The 20,682-nt window shown below is 46.1% G+C and overlaps 1 protein-coding gene and 1 long non-coding RNA gene across 5 annotated transcripts in view; both read right to left on the reverse strand.

Annotated features, from left to right (window-relative positions):
• Window positions 1-3,810, reverse strand: part of RUBCNL (rubicon like autophagy enhancer) — a 43,473-nt gene extending 39,663 nt beyond the window's left edge. The window contains exon 1 of one of the 4 annotated variants that reach the window (XM_042254685.2): window positions 3,630-3,810. The gene's annotated coding sequence lies outside the window, so the exon portion shown is untranslated. Of the gene's footprint in view, window positions 1-509; window positions 532-953; window positions 1,017-1,549; window positions 1,765-3,629 lie in introns of those variants that run through there. The other 3 variants (XM_004012064.5, XM_015098058.4, XM_042254687.2) reach the window with 3 other exon arrangements.
• Window positions 3,811-4,671: 861 nt separating this feature from the next.
• Window positions 4,672-10,288, reverse strand: LOC121820420 (uncharacterized). The gene is made up of 2 exons (XR_006060914.2): window positions 10,149-10,288; window positions 4,672-6,302 (listed from the first exon to the last, which is right to left on the reverse strand). It is a non-coding gene; the product is annotated as an uncharacterized LOC121820420 (long non-coding RNA).
• Window positions 10,289-20,682: the final 10,394 nt, after the last annotated feature.

Genomic DNA, 20,682 nt, shown 5'->3' on the forward strand with positions numbered 1-20,682 from the left:
TTCAAAACACCACCCTCCCACCGTTATCTTCCAAACCACCCAGGGAGGTGGAGCACCTCCGATCCTCCCATGTCTCACGCGAGCAAACTGAAGTTCAATGAGGTTTCCTGACTTGCCGAGATCCCCCTGCTATTATTCGACTTCAGGACAGGGTCCAAAACACCCAAATAGGCTGAACCCCAGTCCTTTGCACTTTCGCCTGCAAGCCTATTTAAAGATCCTTTCAAATTGCACTGTAGTAACACAGGGCAGCGCTTGATCATCCCCTTTCCTTTGGGTCTTCATTCCCACTGAGTCTAAATGACCCCTCTTCGGAAGGTTCTCTACATTCCCCAAGCTGACAGCATCAACTCCGCAGGAGGTCGGTAGCAAACCTCCCGCGCGGTCACCCGGCAGGCGGGGTGAGGGTGAAACGCAGCTGGCGCGTCCCCGCCGCAATCTCAGCAGGTGGATCCCACACCTGGCGCTCGGCCGAAGAGAAGCCCGGTGTGCCGCTTTCGGGCTCTCACCTACTTCGGTTAAGCCGCAGAAAGTGGCTGTGCCAGTAGTTTGTTGGGGCGTGTTGGGGAGGTGGTCCTCTGGGGGGCCCTCGCCATGTGGGTACTGGCTTTTGTGGAACCGAGAAAAGCCACTCTGCGTCCGGGACCGCTTCAGGCTCTGCGCTCACGGAAGAGTCGCTCTGCGCCCTCGGTGCCTGGCGGTCCGGCTCCTGCGCCCCTCCGGACCCAAGCCGAGCACAGGGTCGCCCACCACCCCGCACCCCATCCCTTTGCAGGTCAACTCCGCAAAGATCTCCCGGGGTCGGGGGGACTCAGCACTGCCCTGACCTATCTTGGGGCCCCCCTCCCGCGCACTCTCCGCTCTGCGCAGGCCTCTCTGGCACCCCTCCCACCACCCTCCTCGCCCTCCCCCGCCTCCCGCGGCCCTTGCATCCCCGGCCCGGTTCCGCTCACCTCAGCGGTGGAAAAGCCAGCTGGGCTCCGCGCGTCGGCTCCTCTATGGGCCCGGCTCCGAGCGGCGTGGAGAGGTCACTGCGCCCCCCAGCGACCGAGAGAGGGGGCGACGAGGGGGAAGCGGCGCCCTGACACCGCCCCTCGCCCACATCTCCCCGCGCCAGCCAAAAATATCCCGGGCTCCGGCAGCAAATCGGAGAAACGCCCCCAGCGGAGCGGAGCGCCGCTTCCCGGCCTGCTGCTCGCTGGGAGGAGACGCGGAGGCGAGCTGGAAGGAACGCGGGCCCCTGCTCTCCTCCCGACCCCGGGCCCCGGGTGGCGCGGGCTGGGGTCCGCCGGAGCAGCTATGCACTCCCCCGCTCTCCGCCCGGTTGCCTCCGGAAACCCCTCCCTACCCCTAGCCGGGGGACTCGGATGGAACCGCGCTTTCCGGGGTGGAAACGAGATCATCACAGATCTGGCGGACGTCCACGCCCAACCCGAGTCCCAGACGGGTGGTCTCTAGCACCAGTACAATTGCCTGAAATGATGATCTTAGTAATTTGATTTCAAGTCTGCGCTGCAAGCTGTGGGCCTGGCGGGGACCTGCAACTTACCCGGAGCGCGAGCCACGTCTCTCTGACCTCAGCGGGCTGCACCCCGCGGAACCCCACCCGGAGGACGCCACGGTCAGCATCCGTCCAACCTAATCGTCCTTGTCCGCTGGCAGCCAGGGTTTAGAGTCCCATCACAGCTGTGCCGCGGGGAGCACAGCGCATCGCGGGGGAGGCTGGGGAGAAGCAACCAACCAATACAGAAAGTTTTCACAAATAGAAACCCAAGCCCTGACAGTTCCTACGGCCGAATGCATCACGTCCCACGCCACCCCCCCGGGGAGCTTCAGCGCGCTCCAGCAGCGCCCCCAGCGTCTCTTGGGGAAAGAATCTCCCAGTTACCTGCCCGGTAACAACACACAGGTGAGCCAGTCCTGGCTTGCTTAGAAGAGGCCTTTCTGCTCGGTAAAACCAAACCCACATCGCACTCCTTTTAGGTTCTTTGGCTTTGCCCTTTGTCAGTTCCAGGTTGTGTAACCACGTCGCAGGTATTTGGGGCTTTATTTGCCTGGTGTCTCTTCGGAACACCCCCCTCCTAGGTGCAGCCTGGCATGGAGTAGTTAAGGGGCAGCGCCGCGTAGACGTGGGTTCTCGGATGAAGCCCTAAGTGAGAATCAGGATCACGAGCCAAATGAGTGCATGCTATCAATTACCCGCTTCCCGCCTGCCAATATAAGACATATAAGAGACCCGGTTGGATCCTTGCGTTGGGAAGATCCCCTGGAGGAGGCGATGCCAACCCACTCCAGTATTCCTGCCTGGCGAATCCCATGGACAGAGGAGGCTGGCGGGCCACAGTTCATAGGGTTAGGAAGACTCCTGCACGACCGAAGCGTCTTAGCACACACTGCACTTTTGCCGATCCTAGATTGGCCTGACCTAAAAGAACTCGGGATGCTTGGTGTTCTGTCCCAGGAACTCAAGTCCACTGAATGCCGTCTGGGAACAGTTTACATTAAATCAAGAAGGAAAAGGGTATGGGGTGCGTACCAACATCTGAGTCTGGTATGCAGCAGATACTTTTCCTAATTATTTTCAGCAATCCTAACAACATCCTTGAGAATAACAAATCATTTGTTCCCTTTTCTCAGAGGAGGGATCTGTGGCTAAGCTAAGTTAAGTTACTTGCCCAAGGTCACACAGCTAGGAAGTAGCAGAGTCAGGCTTTGAAGGCAGGTATCTAACATGAAACTGTGTATCCAGTTGCCACCCAGTCACTAGCAAGACACAGAAGAAGAATGAAATGAAGGAGGCCAATGTCATGCAAAGTAAATCAGAGAGTCTATTAGTCAAAAAAACAAAGCAAAAAACAAATAAACAAACTGAGTCCCAGGTAAGGACAGTGTTCTTGTAGGGAGACTAGGAGATTTTAGACCAGGATGGTATGGTTTTGTCAGTTCCCTCTGAAGCCACTTTTAAATCATCTTTACTAACAGGTAGAGAGGTATATCAGAGAAGGCAATGGCACCCCACTCCAGTACTCTTGCCTGGAAAATCCCATGGACAGAGGAGCCTGGTAGGCTGCAGTCCATGGGGTCACTAAGAGTCGGATACGACTGAGCGACTTCACTTTCACTTTTCACTTTCATGCATTGGAGAAGGAAATGGCAACCTACTCCAGTGTCCTTGCCTGGAGAATCCCAGGGATGGAGGAGCCTGGCGGGCTGCCGTCTATGGGGTCGCACAGAGTCGGACACGACTGAAGCGACTTAGCAGCAGCAGCAGCAGTAATGTTTGACTTCCCTGGTGGCTCAGGTGGTAAAGAATCTGGCTGCAATGAAGGAGACCTAGGTTCAGTCCCTGAGTTGGGAAGATCCCCTGGAAAAGGGAATGGCAACCCACTCCAGGATTCTTGGGTTAAATTAAATCAAGAAGGAAAAGGGTATAGGGTGTGTACTAACATCTGAGTCCAGGATTCGACTGCCTCATCCTATGAAAGTCACAGGTAATTACAAACCAAGAACCACGCAGGAGAAGCAGAGGCAGATTTTATTTTTCCTGGAGAAGGTCTTCTTCCCGGTCGCAGTGCCCCCCAGGCCCCAGGTCTCAAGGGCAGTGAAAGCGAGTACCAGGAATGACTCACTGCTTCAGCCGGCTGGGCTCCCGCCAGGGCCCGGTGGTGACACACAAAGTTCCTTTGTGGCCAGGGCACCCTCGGAAGAGACTAGAAGCCTGGCAGCCGCCCGCCCCAACCCAGCCAGGCTGCACAAGAAGGGATTTGTGCCAGCAGGAGAAAGGCAACCCTGCCTTTGAGCTCATCTGACAGAGCCGGCCAAGGGGAAATAAGCCTCTTACAGAACAGGAAGGAAACGAAACGAGCTGAGATGGACGGCAGAAGGGGCTGCAAGGAGGAGCCTCATGGGCACCGTCGCCACGCAGACGTGCAGGGAAGGAGGGACCATCCTGTGTGGGAGCGAAGCCAGGACACGCGCCAGGGAGTGAAAGAGCCAAGGAAAGCGGCATTTGGCTTGTCTCCCTTTCTTTTCCTCCCATCTGTCTGCCTGAAAGATACCCACTTTTTTTTTTAATCCACAAAACCCCAAATTTGTATGATTTCATTTACATGTGGAAGCTAGAATAGGCAAATTCATGGAGGCAGAAAGTAGAACAGAGGGTACCAGGTCCTGAGGAAAGGGAAGAGGGGGAGTTGTTTCATGTGTACAGAGCATCCGTTTAGGATGCTGAAAAAGTTCTGGAAATGGATGGTGCTGATAACTGGTTGCACATTATTACAAGTGAACTAAATGCCACTGAATTATAGTCTTAAAAAATGGTTAACAAAGATTGTCCAACTTGCTATCTTTGATTTATACTTCATGCCAAGTGACTCGGTGAGACTGGACTCCAAGATTTTTGAATATTCAGTCAAAACAGACTGAAAAGGGGGAAATAGTTTCAATAGTAAAGGTTATTTTAGCTTCCCAGGTGGCGCGGTGGTAAATAATTCACCTGCCAGTTCAGGAGACATGGGTTTGATCCCTGGGTCAGGAAGATCCTCTGGAGAAGGGAATGGCAACCCACTCCAGTCTTCTTGCCTGGAAAATTCCACGGACAGAGGAGCCTGGCAGGCTACAGTCCATGGGGTCATAAAGAGCCGGACACGACTGAGCACTCACACATTCGTATCTTATCATAATAAAATATTTTAATATTATTGCATTTTATAATTATTTTATTGCATTTTATAATAAATACATACATGTGTATTGAAAATCTACTATCACGAGGCTTTCCTGATGGCCCATGGTTAAGACTCTGCGTTTCTAATGCAGGGGATGTGAGTTCAATCCCTGGTTGGGAAACTAAGATCCCTCATGCCTAGTGGCTCAGCCAAAAAATAAATACAATATTATAAAAGGAAAAGAGAAAATCTACTATCATAATGTGACACTTCTCCAGAGTGAAAGACCAGGTAAGAGCAATACACTAAGAAAGGGGCTCTGACCCCTGGGTCTTAGTTTCTTTAATTTTAACAAACCGTCTCTCTTTTGCTTTCATTGAGAGATGAAGCAACAGCCCAGCTTTCAGGTTGTTTTTTGCACGTCCCCCATTCAGAAGGAAGAAGAGCCCTGCCATGTTCAGATCAGAGCTTTGTGAGGCTCACAGAGATGCCACACCCCCGGAAGAGCCTCTTTACCTTTAAGGGACCGAAGCAGTTAAGACAAAAGATACACGGCAGTCTGGCAGCTTCAAGCAAACCCTGATCCGCAGGGTCAGCGTGTTCTACTGAGATATTAGGATGAGGGACTGTGCCCTTGTCTGACAGATAATGAGAAATTCTTGTCCCCGGGTCCTCCTCCTCCTCTGTCTTCATTATACAGGTCCTGCTTTTCCTCTTTGAAGACGCCCTTAGCTGGACGAGTAGAACCGGAAGCTCCCCCTGTTCTGTGGTCTATTTTTATGACAAAAAATGTGGTATACATAAAACCCTGACGTCTTGCATGAGTGCGAGGAGCAGCGGCTGGGGGGCCCGGTACCCCAAGGCTCCCTCTCGGATCGCTAGAGAAGGCTTTCTCACCAAAACAGTTGTTCGCATTAGGGCTAAAAATATTAAGTTGTTAGTATTCTGTTTTGCCCACTAGATTGCGGCCCCAGGGACCTTATTCATTTCTGAATTCCTTCCCTCATGTTGCTTCCTCCCCAGGACCTAGTCCTGTGCTTCATAGGTTTTCGGTGCTTCAGAAAAATTGTAACTGTTCATGTGGCTTCTGGGGTGTGGTTTAAATGCCATCTTACAAGAGAGGAAGACATTCAGCTAAGGTGATCCCATGTTCGGGGACAGTTGGTGTGTCCAAAGTTCCGTGTCTTAGTCAACACTGAAAATGTTCTTCACTGTGATCTCAACCCAGTTTGCAGTCTCTTCTACCTCTGCCTCAGGGCTTCCCTGGTGGCTCAGATGGTAAAGAATCTGCCTTCAATGCAGGAGACCCTGGTTTGATCCCTGGATCGGGAAGATCCCCTGGAGAAGAGAACGCCAACCCACTTCAGTATTCTTGCTCAGGAAATCTATGGACAGAGGAACCTGGTGGGCTACAGTCCACGGGGTTGGAAAGAGTCAAACAAGAATGAACGATGAACACTTTCCCTTCATTTTCACCGCTGCTTCACTTACCCTAAGATCCACAAAGGCTCGCCAGTTGCTCTGGGAGAATTCTTCGTATTTTCCTACCTTCGTATCTCGAGCCATTAGCCACATCTTTGCACATCTGCTTCCCAGTCTCACGCCTGACACTGCGTCCGTTTCCGCGGGAGCCTCCTAGCCCAGGGTAGACAATACCTCAAGTCATTTCCCCATGAACTATTTGATTAAAAAGAAGGCTAAAACACCTAGAAAAAAAAGAAAAATCCTGTATGGCTTGCATTGAATTTTCTCCATAATTCTGTTACCATAACAAAGTTACCTTAGTTTTCTAAAATTTTCTCTAAAGTAAAGTAAGTTGGACTTGGTATTCCCACTGGAATAAGTGGGAAGAAAAATCTGTTGTGTGGCGGAGAGACTTGTTTCCTCCCAGAGTTTCTCAAGAGCCCAGACACTTATGTAACATCCAAGGGAAGATTTCCGGTCGGTCTTTGTTGCATCGCGGCCTTTGCATGTTTGTTTGGTTTTTCCCCTTTAATTGTTGGTTGCCCTGGGCCTTTGTTACTTGGCGAGGGCTTTCTCCCGGGGCTGCTCTCGAGCTGCGGTGCACAGGCTTCTCACTGCAACGGGCTTCTCTTGCTGAAGACCACGGACGCTAGGTGCAAGGGCTTCAGGATTTCAGCGCTCGGGCCCAGCAGCTGTGGGGCACTGGCTTAGTTGCTCCAAGACATGTGGGATCTTCCCGGATGCGGGATTGAACTCTTGGCCCCTGCATTGGCGGGCAGATTCTTAACCGCTAGACCACCAGGGAAGTCCTCTCATTGCATGCCCTGAAGTCTGTTAATCTGGAAATTTCCATCACTCTCTGCCAAACACTGGCGCAAGGCTCCTTCACCAAACTCTATGGGATGCACTTGCTTAGCAACCAAATGCCCCTTCAGAGAATCTGCCTCTCTCTCACAGGTTGTCTATGTCTTTTCCATTCAAAAAAGAGAAAACAAAACAAAACCTCTCTTTCTTAGCTGCTTCTTGAGGAAGCTACTTCCCACTCAGGCGACTCCTGCCTTTCTGCTTATCATATGACAAAACCACAATTACACCAAATATATAAACCTCTTAATTCTGCCCTGGGGGACTCAAATCCCAGCCCGTCCTTTTCAAGGAGGTAAGTAAAAAGTGATCTCATTCATTCAAGTTTTTCTGCAAAGCAGTAAGAACACAACAACTGAATTTCTCAATATTTTGCCACATGAAATTTAAAAATTAAAACACATGTGTTGTACCAGTACAATGAATACCAATGGATGAGTGGAAGTTATATCTCTATTATAACATAGATGGATCCAACCAACATCTTCTCTCTCACCAATTCATTTCAATAGCCTTTAAAATCATTCAGCTTAATTTGATGTCCTGATTTCATGCTCCTCAAGCTATCTTTATTTAAAAATTGATTCTCTGTGTCAATTTGCCTACAGGGAAAGGAGATGCTGATCAGCCAACATGGGCGTTCCCACCTACTCCGCTCCCCCAAAGTTATGTGTGTTACAGCAAATAGTAATAAATTATCATTCTTGCTTATACATAAATCTCCAGGGAATTTCTTCAGATTAAATCAGATCCTCTGATAGGGAGAATGAAAAGGGAAAGTCTCTCAGTTGTGTCCAACTCTTAGTCCATGGAATTCTCCAGGCCAGAATATTGGAGTGGGTAGCTTTTCCCTTCTCTAGGGGATCTCCCAACCCAGGTGATCAAACCCAGGTCTCCCACATTGCAGGTGGATTCTTTACTAACTGAGCTATCAGGGAAGCCCCGGAAGAATGATGGTCCCCAAAAAATGTCCACACCCTAGTCCCCAGATTAGGGATTAGGATGTAGTTATGTTGCACAGCAAGGGGGAGTTTAGGTTGCAGATTGAGTGGGTTGGACTTATCCAATGAGAGGACTTCCCTAGTGGTCTAGTGGTTAAGAATCCACCTGCCAATACAGGCAGCACGAGTTCAATCCCCGGTCCGGGGAGATCCCACATGCCTTGGAGCAACTAAGGCCATGCCCCACAGCTACTGAGCTTGAGTGCTGCTGTGGCCGAGCTGTCATCTTGATTTTGGCTCCAGGAGACTAATTTTAGACTTCTGACCACCTCCAAAACTGTGCAACAGCAAATTTGTATCCTTTTAAATTCTTTTTTTCCCTAATGTTTATGTATTTACTTGTTTATTTTGGCTGCACCAAGTCTTAGTGGTGGCACGTGGGATCTTCGGTATTTGTTGCAGGCCTGGGCCCCCTGCATTGGGAGTGCTGAATCTCACCCAGTGGACCACCAGGGTAGTCCCTTAAGACACTAAATTATTGATGGTGTGAATCAGCAATAGGAGACTGCTACAGCTCTATGATAGGGAACTATTACTATCACAATGAGCAGGCAGAAACTAGTACAGACCCCAAGGGACTGAGTGATTTTGCTCACACTGATGAACACTATTCCTGGAGTTACAGTATGGTATCCCTGCCAAATTGGTTCCTGGATTTCCCTGAAGATAGCTCAGTGTTTCACCCCCTTCTCTGATCATCAAAGTCCTCTAAACATAATACTGGCTGTTAAAAATAGGTGGTGAATTAATGAGTTTTTGGCAAAATATAGAGACTGTGAGCCATAACTGGTGTATTTTTGATAGTCTAAAAAATTTAAGGCTTAACCCTATTCTCTCCAGTTATGCATGAATGCCTCCTCTATCAAAAAATTTGTAGTTAAATTATACAGAATTGAAGTAACAGAGAGTTTGTGATGAGAATGACTGGCTCTCTTTTCCAGTTACAGGGAAAATGTGGATTCAGTTTAAAAAATCAATGCCTAATCTCCATCTCCAGTAGTAATTTCGCCTCTGCAAGAGGAAGCTTCATTTCTATTCTGAGGCGTGTGGAAGCTCTTCAGGCTGGTGGAAGAGCTTGTGACATTCTTGTCAACACAGCTGACACCATATCACCTCCAGCACTAAACATTAGGCCTTTTTTAAGGAGGAAAGGCAAGTAGAGCATATCAATGAATCATGACAACACTTGGTCAGCGAAGAAGGGCTCCCAAGAGTCCTGTAGTCATTCTCTGGAGCTGAAGCTGCTCTCAGAGAGTCAAACCAAGGGTCAATAAAAAAGTGAAAGTCACTCAGTCGTGTCCGACTCTTTATAACCCCCTGGACTATACAGTCCATGGAATTCTCCAGGCCAGAATACTGGAGTGGGTAGCCTTTCCCTTCACCAGGGGATCTTCCCAATCCAGGGATCGAACCCAGGTCTCCTGCATTGCAGGCAGATGCTTTACCACTCAAATCACAAGGGAAGTCCGTAAATAAAAAGGTCCCTTGGAAAATGTCATCAGTTGCAAGTTGCTGACTCAAGAGCCCTCCTGGGAAGAGATGTGCTTCTCAGACTGAGTTGTGTGCAGAGCTAATGCCCTGAACCTGACCATATTCACACTTACCAGGCTCCTATGAGCTAGGAAACCTCTTTTGTATATTCATCATTCCTAACTGGTACTTTGCTGACAAAAGTTCATATAGTCAAAGCTATGGTTTTTCTAGTAGTCGTGTACGGATGTGAGAGTGGGACCATAAAGAAGTCTGAGCGCTAAAGAATTGACGCTTTCGAATTGTGGTGTTGGAGAAGACTCTTGAGAGTCTCTTGGGCAGCAAGAAGATCAAACCAGTCAAACCTAAAGGAAACCAGACCTGAGTATTCACTGGAAGGACTGATGCTGAAGCCGAAGCTCCTATTCTTTGGCCACCTGATGTGAAGAGCCGAGTCATTAGAAAAGACCTTGATGTTGGAAAAGATTGAAGGCAGGAGGAAAAGGGAGCGACAAAGGAAGAGACAGCTGGATGACATCATCGACTCATTGGACATGAGTTTGAGCGAACTCTGGGAGATAGCAAAGGATAGGGAAGCCTGGAGTGCTGCAGTACATGGGGTTGCAAAGAGTTGGACAAGACTGAGCAAGAGAACAACAACTTTCAGGTGTGTAGGAATTACCTTGAATCTACATAAAATGCAGATTCCAATCCAGTAGTTCTCAGGTGGGGCCCCAGAGGCTGCAACAAGTTCCTGAGCGAAGCCAGGGCTGCTGAGCCGTGGACGGTGCTTTCAGTAGCAAAGGCTGGAACAGAATCGCTTGTCTGCATGCATCATGGATTTTTTTCAGAGCCTACCAGAAGGCAAGAGAGCAGCTGGAGGGCACACACAAAGCTCCTTTCCATCCTCAAAAATAGCTGTGTGTTTTCCTGGGGTGATCTAATAGGCTGAGCAGAGAACATTGTGGCAATGTCCTTAGTCATTCATTCTGAGCGCTTCATTTGTTCTGGACAATTACTCAGACTCTCTGCACTTTGAGCTCAGAACTCTCTGTCTTGTCTTGCTCTCCGTATACTTAGTAACCAAATAGGCATTGAAATTCTTTTTTCCTGCTGTCTTGAGCAGGATAGATTTCTCCAGAACTCTTGAGGATGACACCAAACCAACAACTTCACATTCTTCAGAAATGATCACTGTGTTGTGGTTTGGTTAATTTAGGGATGTGAAGGAAGGGTGCAAATAAATAAACAGGTTCCTTTAAATTGAGAGTGCAGAGACAAACACAGGACTCTTCCAGCCTTTGTTTTGTCAATATAGGGCATATATACACCGTTGTATAGTATAAATGAAATGATAAATGTAAAGTATTTAGCACAGTGTCCACCTAGCACACAGGAAGCATCCGACATACAGCAGTTATTATTATCAAAATATATACAGGAGAAGGCACTGGCACCCCACTCCAGTACTCTTGCCTGGAAAATCCCATGGACGGAGGAGCCTGGTAGGCTGTAGTCCATGGGGTCGCTGAGGGTCGGACACGACTGAACGACTTCACTTTCACTTTTCACTTTCCTGTATTGGAGAAGGAAGTGTTCTTGCCTGGAGAATCCCAGGGACGGGGGAGCCTGGTGGGCTGCCGTCTATGGGGTCACACAGAGTCGGACACGACTGAAGTGACTTCACAGCATATACTTTTCAAGCTGTGAGAGGGAAGTAACATGTGAAGAGCACTTAGAGTCGCACGTGGCAGATGCCAGTCATGCTACAGCAATCATGTATACCCGAGTTCATGTGCCCCTGTGCACAGTGAGAGCAGAGAAACTGAAACGTCAGAGTCTGGGGCAGGGAAAGGTTTATTGCGAAGTCACACAAGGAGACGAGGTGGCTCATGCCCTGAAAAGCCCTGAGCTCCCTCAAAGGTTTTGGCAGAGCGTTTTTAAAGGGCAGGTGAGGAGAAGGTCGCAAGGTAGTGATCAGCTTGTGCACGATTCTCTGATTGGCTGATGGTGAGACAGTCAGGTGGTATCACAAGGGTTATCAGTCCTTGGGCTCCAGGAGGCCTGAGGCTGTGTGCTCATGGTCAGCAAGTACTTTCTCCATTTGAGGGGGCAGGTGGTTTCCATCTGCAAAACAGCTCAGGAAATGTCCATCAGGTACTATTATCTAGGTACTCCGGAGAGGAGCTAAAGCAGAGAATACTGGGGGTCGGGGGGGGGTCTGTCCTGGGAAGGCCCCATGGGGTCCTTGCTGTTGTTCAGTCGCTAAGCTCTGTCCAGCTTTTTGCAACCCCATGAACTGCAGCAGGCCACGCTTCCCTCTCCTTCACTACTTACCGGAGTTTTTGTTCAGATTCACGTCCATTGAGTCGGGGATGCCATCCAACCATAGGGCCCTGCTTGGTTACAATCATGTGATGATGATAATGAAGAAGAGGGTATATGATGATGAGCTTCCGTTCCCTTTTCTCTCAATAGAATCATCTTCCCAAGATGAGACTTCAGGAGGATTAAGGAGGTAATCTGCCTGCAGTGCAGGACACCTGGGTTCCATCCGTGGGTCGGGAAGATCCCCTGGAGAAGGAAATGGCCACCCACTCTAGTATTCTTGCCTGGAGAATTCCATGGACAGAGGAGCCTGGCCAGGCTACCACCCATGGGTTAGCAAAGAGTTGGACACTACTGAGCAACTAATGCTTGCACTTAAGGAGGGACGGTAACATGCTTAAGCTCATTTTGACAGCCAACAATTACAACCCAAGTCAAACCCTTTCTTGGCATTTCTTGAGTGTGGTCAAAGGTGATCCCTCTCATAACTCTCTACCCTACCCCCACTTCATTGAATTCCTTTCCCCCTCCCCTCCAACTCATTTACACCCAGAATCTACACCCAAGCATCCCCCTTCTCCAAATACCACTTTTTACCACCACTTCAAGTTACTCAGCTGACCATGGCTTCCACAATATTTGACACAGAGCCCACCACACAGTGAGGGCTCAGCCAACATTTGTGGAACTGAACGTAGTTTTATCAGAATACAGCATTCTTGCTCCAAGAGTGCTAGAGAAAATGGCTATATCTTTAAAATGAAGTGAGTGAAACTCATTCAGTCATGTCCCACTCTTTGCGACCCCATGGACTATACGGTCCATGAAATTCTCCAGGCCAGAACACTGGAGTGGGTAGCCTTTCCCTTCTCCAGAGGATCTTCCCAACCCAAGGATTGAACCCAGGTCTCCTGCATTGCAGGTGGATTCTTTACCAGCTGAGTCACAAGTCTTTAAAATAAGAATTATTTATTTGGCTGTGCTGTGTCTTAGTTGAGGCATGTGGGATCTAGTTCTCCGGCCGGGGATCAAACCTGGGACCCCTGCATTGGGAGCTCAGAGTCTTAGCCACTGGACCACCAGGCAAGTCTCTAAATGGCTAATTCTTATCAAAAAATTAAACTTTCAACCTCAGTCACTTCTCAAGCACACAGGACAGAAATGAGCCCTAGGAACCGGTTGTGGGCATCTCCTTGACGTAATGACACATCGGTCCTTCCCCAGCCTATTAGGTTAATTCAATAGGATGGTGACCAGGGAGTGCCCTAAGCTCAAAGGCAGGGTGCGGGTGCTTCTCTCCAGCTCTAGAATGCTCTTAACTCCTTAGGGTGTAAGGAGATGCTCTCCAAAAGTTCACAGCCTACTTTTTCAGGGGTATCCAGGTAACCACAATTTTTTTTAACTCACTACCAAGGGGAATTGAATCCCATTGTGCAAATTAACCTCTCCTCATCACCTCTATCAACCCAGATACACATGTGCATCGGCTCTCACTACTCTGATGAGTGAAGGCTCCTGTCTTGGATCCCTTGGATCACATCACAGCAGCAGAGCTCTCAGAGGAGCTGGCCCTAACACAATTATAATAGGCTATTAGATAACACTTCTGGGGAAAAAAGATGGAAAAAAGCATAGTCAGGAGTTCAAGAGAGGTTTGCAGTCTCTTTAAATATGGTATTAAGAGACTGTCTGATAAATGACTTCTGATTTGTAATCATAGAATTTATAAAATTATAAAAAATTGTGCTAAACTTACTTAAACATTTACTAGTTTGCTTTTGTTGGAAAGAGAACAATGGAAGTTAATCACACTTACCTGGAAAATCCATGAAAGAAGGCTACCTTGCCCATATGGGTTTGGCTCAAGAGCCAATGGGCCTAATTCTAAAAGCAGCTCAAATTCTCCATATCAGCTTATATGCTTGGGATTCTGTTTTTTCTTTCTTCTCAAATTTAAATGGCTACAGATTTACTTTAACACATATTAAGCCTTCTTCTCTTTTCTATTTCCTATCTGCTGCTGCTGCTGCTAAGTCGCTTCAGATGTGTCCGACTCTGTGTGACCCCATAGACAGCAGCCCACCAGGCTCTGCTGTCCCTGGGATTCTCCAGGCAAGAATGCTGGAGGGGGTTGCCATTTCCTTCTCCAATGCATGAAAGTGAAAAGGGAAAGTGAAGTCGCTCAGTTGTGTCCGACTCTTCACCGACTCTTCACGACCCCATGGACTGCAGCCTACCAGGCTCCTCTGCCCATGGGATTTTCCAGGCAAGAGTACTGGAGTGGGGTGCCATTGCCTTCTCCTATTTCCTATCTAAAGTAGTCATTGAAGGGCTCAAATATGATTTGGTAACAGCTCAATCCTATTTGCATTCCTATGTGCTCAGTTGCTCAGTTGCATCTAACTTTTGGGACCCCATGGACAGTAGCCCACCAGGCTCCCTCTGTCCATGGGATTATCCAGGCAAGAATACTGGAGTGGATTGCCACTTCCTACTCCCTAGGATCTTCCCGACCCAGGCATCAAATCTGCCTCTCTGGTGTCTGCTGCACTGGTAGGCGGATTCTTTGCCACTAAGCCACATGGGAAGCTCTCTCACATGGAAGAATAAATATCTTTGTGATTTGAAAGCGAACAAAGATTACCTAATCAGGACCTAAGAAGCACTAATCATAAAAGATATGATGGTATTTGAAACGATATATTCAATAATACCTACAATTTAGCTGTCTTTTGTATCAGCTGTGGTTTTCATTTATTAGAGATTCACAAGGTATTGTGAATGACTACTCAGATGGATCCAGATGCTCTCTCTCTCTCACACACACACACACACACACACAAAGCCTTACATTTCACGTTGATTTCACGGCTGCATGACGATTGCAAAATACCAGACCTTTCCCAACTCATGATTTACGAGAGAGAGAACAAAAAAGAGGAATCAGTTGCGCTCTTAGAATCCCCCTAAAAAGGCCATAGGATGGAAAGAAGACCGCCTCTCAGTGCACAGAGCTCCTGATGGGGTGTCAGCATGACTTGAGTCATGGGACCCTCCCAGCTGCTGGAGGGATGATCTTGCTTTGTTCAAACTTTTTTCAGCAGGTGATTCACCATCAGACGTAAGGATGAACTTACTAATATTAAAAGGTGGGTAGTTCTGGGGAAGTCTTTAAATAAAATGCAAGACCATGATTGTGCAATGGTACATTGGATTTCTCTATCGGAAAAATAGGACAATAAAGTAGATAATTTCTGGAAGCCCTGTAACATCATGATTCTTTATTATTATTATTATTATTTTTTGGCTGCACTGTGTAATATGCAGAACTTCCCCCACCAGGGATTGAACCAGTCCCCCTTGTAGTGGGAGCACAGAGGCTTAATCAGGAAAGTCTGATCTCTTATCACGTTAACTGCTGTTTTCCAAGCTAAAATTTACGTCACGCATTTGATTCACTGACTTCACACACCACCTTATTCATTTTAGTTTCTTCCATAAATCCTCATCTTCCCCTTATGATTTTTGGTTCCCTCCTTAACTCCTTTCGAAGTTAACAATAAGAACAAGCTGAAACAGGGTTGGTATCTAAGCCCAGTCTCTCTTCCTCAGTCAGCAGTCTTCCTGTTTTTTTTTGGGAAACGCTGAGCAGGGTGTTTAGTGCTGGGGCTCAGAGGCAAACATCTGTAGGTTCCCATCCTCTTTGTCACTTACCAGCTATGTGTCTTGAGCAAAATACTTCTCTCTGAGCCTTACTTCCCTTATTTGCAAAACAGACCTAATACTAAAACCATTTAGCACATAGCATTAGACATCCGGATCTTAGCACAAGGTCTGGAGTGGGGAAGCTAACTATTCACGGGATGATCAGACCTCTTTGATGCTCCAGAGTTGCACTCTCTTTTCACCGTACACTCAGACTCCATAAGATTCAACACCCAAAGGCTTCCTGTGCAGTCAGACTTTCCTTAACTCCTAGAGTCTGAGCTTCTCAATGTCCCAAACACTAGTGTACATCACATTATTGTGGAAACTACAGAAAAATGGACACCTTTAAGAGACTGAGATATGGATAAGGAGGATATGGGATCCTCCTTATCCCAGCCATCCACTGATGATCATCAATGGAAAAGTAACTTGCCCAAGTTTGTCTATTGGTTTTGGAATGTATTTCACAGAGATAGGCCAAGGACTAAAGGGGACTAATTTTTTTTTTTTAATCAAGAACGCAGAGCAATCAATAGTATATACTACACTATATGACATCATCAACTCTATGGACGTGAGGCTGAGCAAACTCCGGGAGATGGTGAAGGACAGGGAAGCCTGGCATGCTGATGTCCATGGGGTCACAGAGTCAGACATGACTGAGCGACTGACTCTAAATTATACCTGATGCAGCTGTGAAGTCGAATTCACAGCCTTCAGCTTTTGAATTTTTAATGAATTGCAGTTATGTGGGATATAATTATGAGATTTTATAAGATAAAAATCTTATAATTGCACTTGGGAATAGTTCAGTTTGTGGAAAGAATCTTATAATAAAGTTCCTATTATTAATTGGATAAAAAAATAATAGTACAAATGATGTATGTTTGACATTAGACCTGACATTTAAGGTCTCTAAGCTTCCATTTGCTTATTCATAAATGCTCAGTGAGAAGAGTATCTAATTCAAAACAGTGAATATGAAGATTAAAATTCATATATGAATATTTACTATAGTCTTGTATAGTAAACACTCAAAACGTTGTTGATTCTTAATGCTGATGATTTCATTATGACTTACTTTCTCCATCTGTAAAAGAGGATAAAATACATGTTGTATAAGTCTTTATGAATATTAGATGAGATAATGTTTTAAGATATGTGTGGTACTGTTTCTGATCACTGTAAAAAATTAATAAATGCTAGCTTTTTAAAACAAACTTTTGTTAGCTCTTTATTTCACTAGCCACGTAGGCACACATACACACACATACCTGTATGCACCTTTTCCTTGGTCACCATTGATACTGTTGAAAAAGGACAAAAGGGGGTGTCCATTTTAATGTATTCTTTTCCCTGAATAAAACTACACTTGGGGGTTTTATAATAACCTAAAAGGGAAAATAATCTGCAAAAGAATAGATACATATTGTATATAACTGAATCACTTTGTTGTGTACCTAAAACTAACACAACATTGTAAATCAACTATGCTTATTAAAAATAAATAAAATAAAATTCCTTGGAAGCATCAAAAAGGTTATACTTTGAGGGATAAAAGGGCCATTTCTACTTATCCTATGTCCATTGACTTTTTCCCCCCTAATCCAAACAGAAATCATAAACCATCTAATCTGTTTGAAACACAGATTTCCCTATGGGCTTGTTCTCTCTCCCCAAGTCACTGTCATAAAAAGCCAGTCACTTCCCATCTATCAGCTCATAAAGCCTGACTGGTGCGGTATCTGTCCATCAGACCTCAGGGCATTTCCCTCTCAGTGAATCCACATCATCGTTTTTCACAGACTTTTATGCTGAGATGTATGAGTAACTTGGTAATGTGGTAATGGGTCCCAGTAAATGTCTTTTTTTTTTTTTTTAACAAAGGAACATTTGTTTCAGCAGCTAAATATAGTAATTACTCAATACATTTTTTCCTCCTCCACATACTTTTAGGAAAGGAACTGTGTTCTGTTGTTCTGGGTCAATGACACAAAGCAATTGAGTATAAATGATGTGAAAAGCAGAGACATTACTTTGCCGACAAAGGTCTGTCTAGTCAAAGCTATGGTTTTTTCAGTAGCCATGTATGGATGTGAGAGTTGGACCATAAAGAAATCGGAGCGCCAAAGAATTGATGCTTTTGCACTGTGGCATTGGAGAAGACTCTTGAGAGTCCCTCGAGGTTCATAGAACCTCCATGGTTCTATGAAGACCTACAAGATCTTCTAGAATTAACACCCAAAAAGATGTCCTTTTCATTACAGGGGACTGGAATGCAAAAACAGGGAGTCAAGAAACACCTGGAGTGACAGGCAAATTTGGCCTTGGAAGGCAGAATGAAGCAGGGCAAAGTCTAATAGAGTTTTGCCAAGAGAATGCACTGGTCATAGCAAACATCCTCTTCCAACAACACAAGAGAAGACTCTACACGTGGACATCACCAGATGGTCAACACCGAAATCAGATTGATTATATTCTTTGCAGCCAAAGATGGAGAAGCTCTATACAGTTAGCAAAAACAAGACCCGGAGCTGACTGTGGCTCAGATCATGAACTCCTTATTACCAAACTCAGACTTAAATTGAAGAAAGTAGGGAAAACCGCTAGACCATTCAGGTATGACCTAAATCAAATCCCTTACAATTATTCAGTGGAAATGAGAAATAGATTTAAGGGACTAGATCTGATAGAGTGCCTGACGAACTATGGACGGAGGTTCATGGTATTGTACAGGAGACAGGGATCAAGGCCATCCCCAAGAAAAAGAAATACAAAAAAGCAAAATGGCTAAGGAGGCCTTACAAATAGCTGTGAAAAGAAGAGAAGCCAAAAGCAAAAGAGAAAAGGCAAGATATAAGCTTCTAAATGCAGAGTTCCAAAGAATAGCAAGAAGAAATAAGAAAGCCTTCCTCAGTGATCAGTGTAAATAAATAGAGGAAAACAATAGAATGGGAAAGACTAAAGATCTTTTCAAGAAAATTAGAGATACCAAGGGAACATTTCATGCAAAGATGGGCTCAAAAAAGGTCACAAATGGTATGGACCTAACAGAAGTAGAAGATATTGAGAAGAGGTGGCAAGAATACACAGAAGAACTATACAAAAAAGATTTTCATGACCCAGATAATCATGATGGTGTGATCACTCACACTCACCTAGAGCTGGACATCCTGGAATGTGAAGTCAAGTGAAGTCAAGTGGCCCTTAGGAAGCATCACTAACAACAAAGCTAGTGGAGGTGATGGAATTCCAGTTGAGCTCTTTCAAATCCTGAAAGATGATGCTGTGAAAGTGCTGCACTCAATAGGCCAGCAAATTTGGAAAACTCAGCAGTGGCCACAGGACTGGAAAAGGGCAGTTTTCATTCCAATCCCTAAGAAAGGCAATGCCAAAGAATGCTCAAACTACCACACAATTGTACTCATCTCACACACTAGCAAAGTAATGCTCAAAATTCTCCAAGCCAGGCTTCAACAATATGTGAACCGTGAACTTCCTGATATTCAAGCCGGTTTTAGAAAAGGCAGATGAACCAGAGATCAAATGGCCAACATCTGCTGGATCATGGAAAAAGCAAGAGAGTTCCAGAAAAACATCTACTTCTGCTTTATTGAGTATGCCAAAGCCTTTGACTGTGTGGATCACAATAAACTGTGGAAAATTCTGAAAGAGATGGGAATTCCAGACCACTTGACCTGCCTCTTGAGAAACCTATATGCAGGTCAGGAAGCAACAGTTAGAACTGGACATGGAACAACAGACTTGTTCCAAATAGGAAAAGGAGTACGTCAAGGCTGTATATTGTCACCCTGCTTATTTAACTTCTACATCATGAGAAATGCTGGGCTGGATGAAGCACAAGCTGGAATCCAGATTGCCGGGAGAAATATCAATAACCTCAGATATGCAGATGACACCATCCTTATGGCAGAAAGTGAAGAAGAACTAAAGAGCCTCTTGATGAAAGTGAAAGAGGAGAGTGAAAAAGCTGGCTTACAACTCAACATTCAGAAAACTAAGATCATGGCATCCAGTCCCATCACTTCAAGGCAATAGATGGAGAAATGGTGGAAACAGTGGCTGACTTTATTTTTCTGGGCTCCAAAATCACTGCAGATGGTGATTGCAGCCATGAAATAAAAGATGCTTACTCCTTGAAAGAAAAGTTATGACCAACCTAGACAACGTGTTAAAAAGCAGAGACATTACTTTGTCAACAAAGGTCTGTCTATTCAAGGCTATGGTTTTTCCAATAGTCATGTATGAATATGAGAGTTGGACTATGAAGAAAGCTGAGCGCTGAAGAATTGATGCTTTTGAACTGTGGTGGTGAAGACTCCTGAGAGTCCCTTGGACTGCAAGGGGATCCAACCAGTCCATCCTAAAGGAAATCAACCCAGAATATTCATTGGAAGGACTGATGCTGAAGCTGAAACCCCCATACTTTGGCCACCTGATGTGAAGAGGTGACTCATTTGAAAAGACCCTGATGCTTGGAAAGATTGAAGGCGAGAGGAGAAGGGGATGACAGAGGGTGAGATGGTTGGATGGCATCACCAGCTTTACGAATATGAGTTTGAGCAAGCTCCAGGAGTTGGTGATGGACAGGGAAGCCTGGTGTGCTACAGTCCACGGAGTCATAAACAGTCAACTGAGCGACTGAACTGATAAATGATGTGGATTTTTTTTTCTCTTGGACAAGATGGTTAATTTCTCTAAGTCTTGGTTTAAAACTGAAAGTTTGATAGTATGAACATTTAGTACAGTCCTATTCTTATTTTAGACAACTAATCATCTGTCAAAGGCATCTAACTCATAGGACAGAAAGTTTTCCTATTTCCCATAGAGTCACTACGCATCAATCCTTGTGGTCACCATTTCCAGAGTCCTGCAGTGCTCTGTGTGGATCCAGGTCGAGCTGAAGTGCAGCGCAGGGCCACCAGGTTCCTGCAGTTCCTGTCTGAGCCTACACCATGAGTGCAAGTCCAAACCACTCTCTAGACTTCCCGGGAGGAATCCCCTCAATGCCAGAACACCAGTTATGCAGGGTGTTCAATGGAGTTGTAAGCCAGTAAGCACCTTCAGGGTATTCTTGGGCATCACTATCTCCTGGCCGTGATCATGCCATTGACCCTCTAAAGGAAAAGGACTTGACCTGCTTCTTCAGCAGTTTTCAG

Source organism: Ovis aries, chromosome 10, assembly GCF_016772045.2.
Source record: "Ovis aries strain OAR_USU_Benz2616 breed Rambouillet chromosome 10, ARS-UI_Ramb_v3.0, whole genome shotgun sequence".
NCBI lineage: Eukaryota > Metazoa > Chordata > Mammalia > Artiodactyla > Bovidae > Ovis > Ovis aries.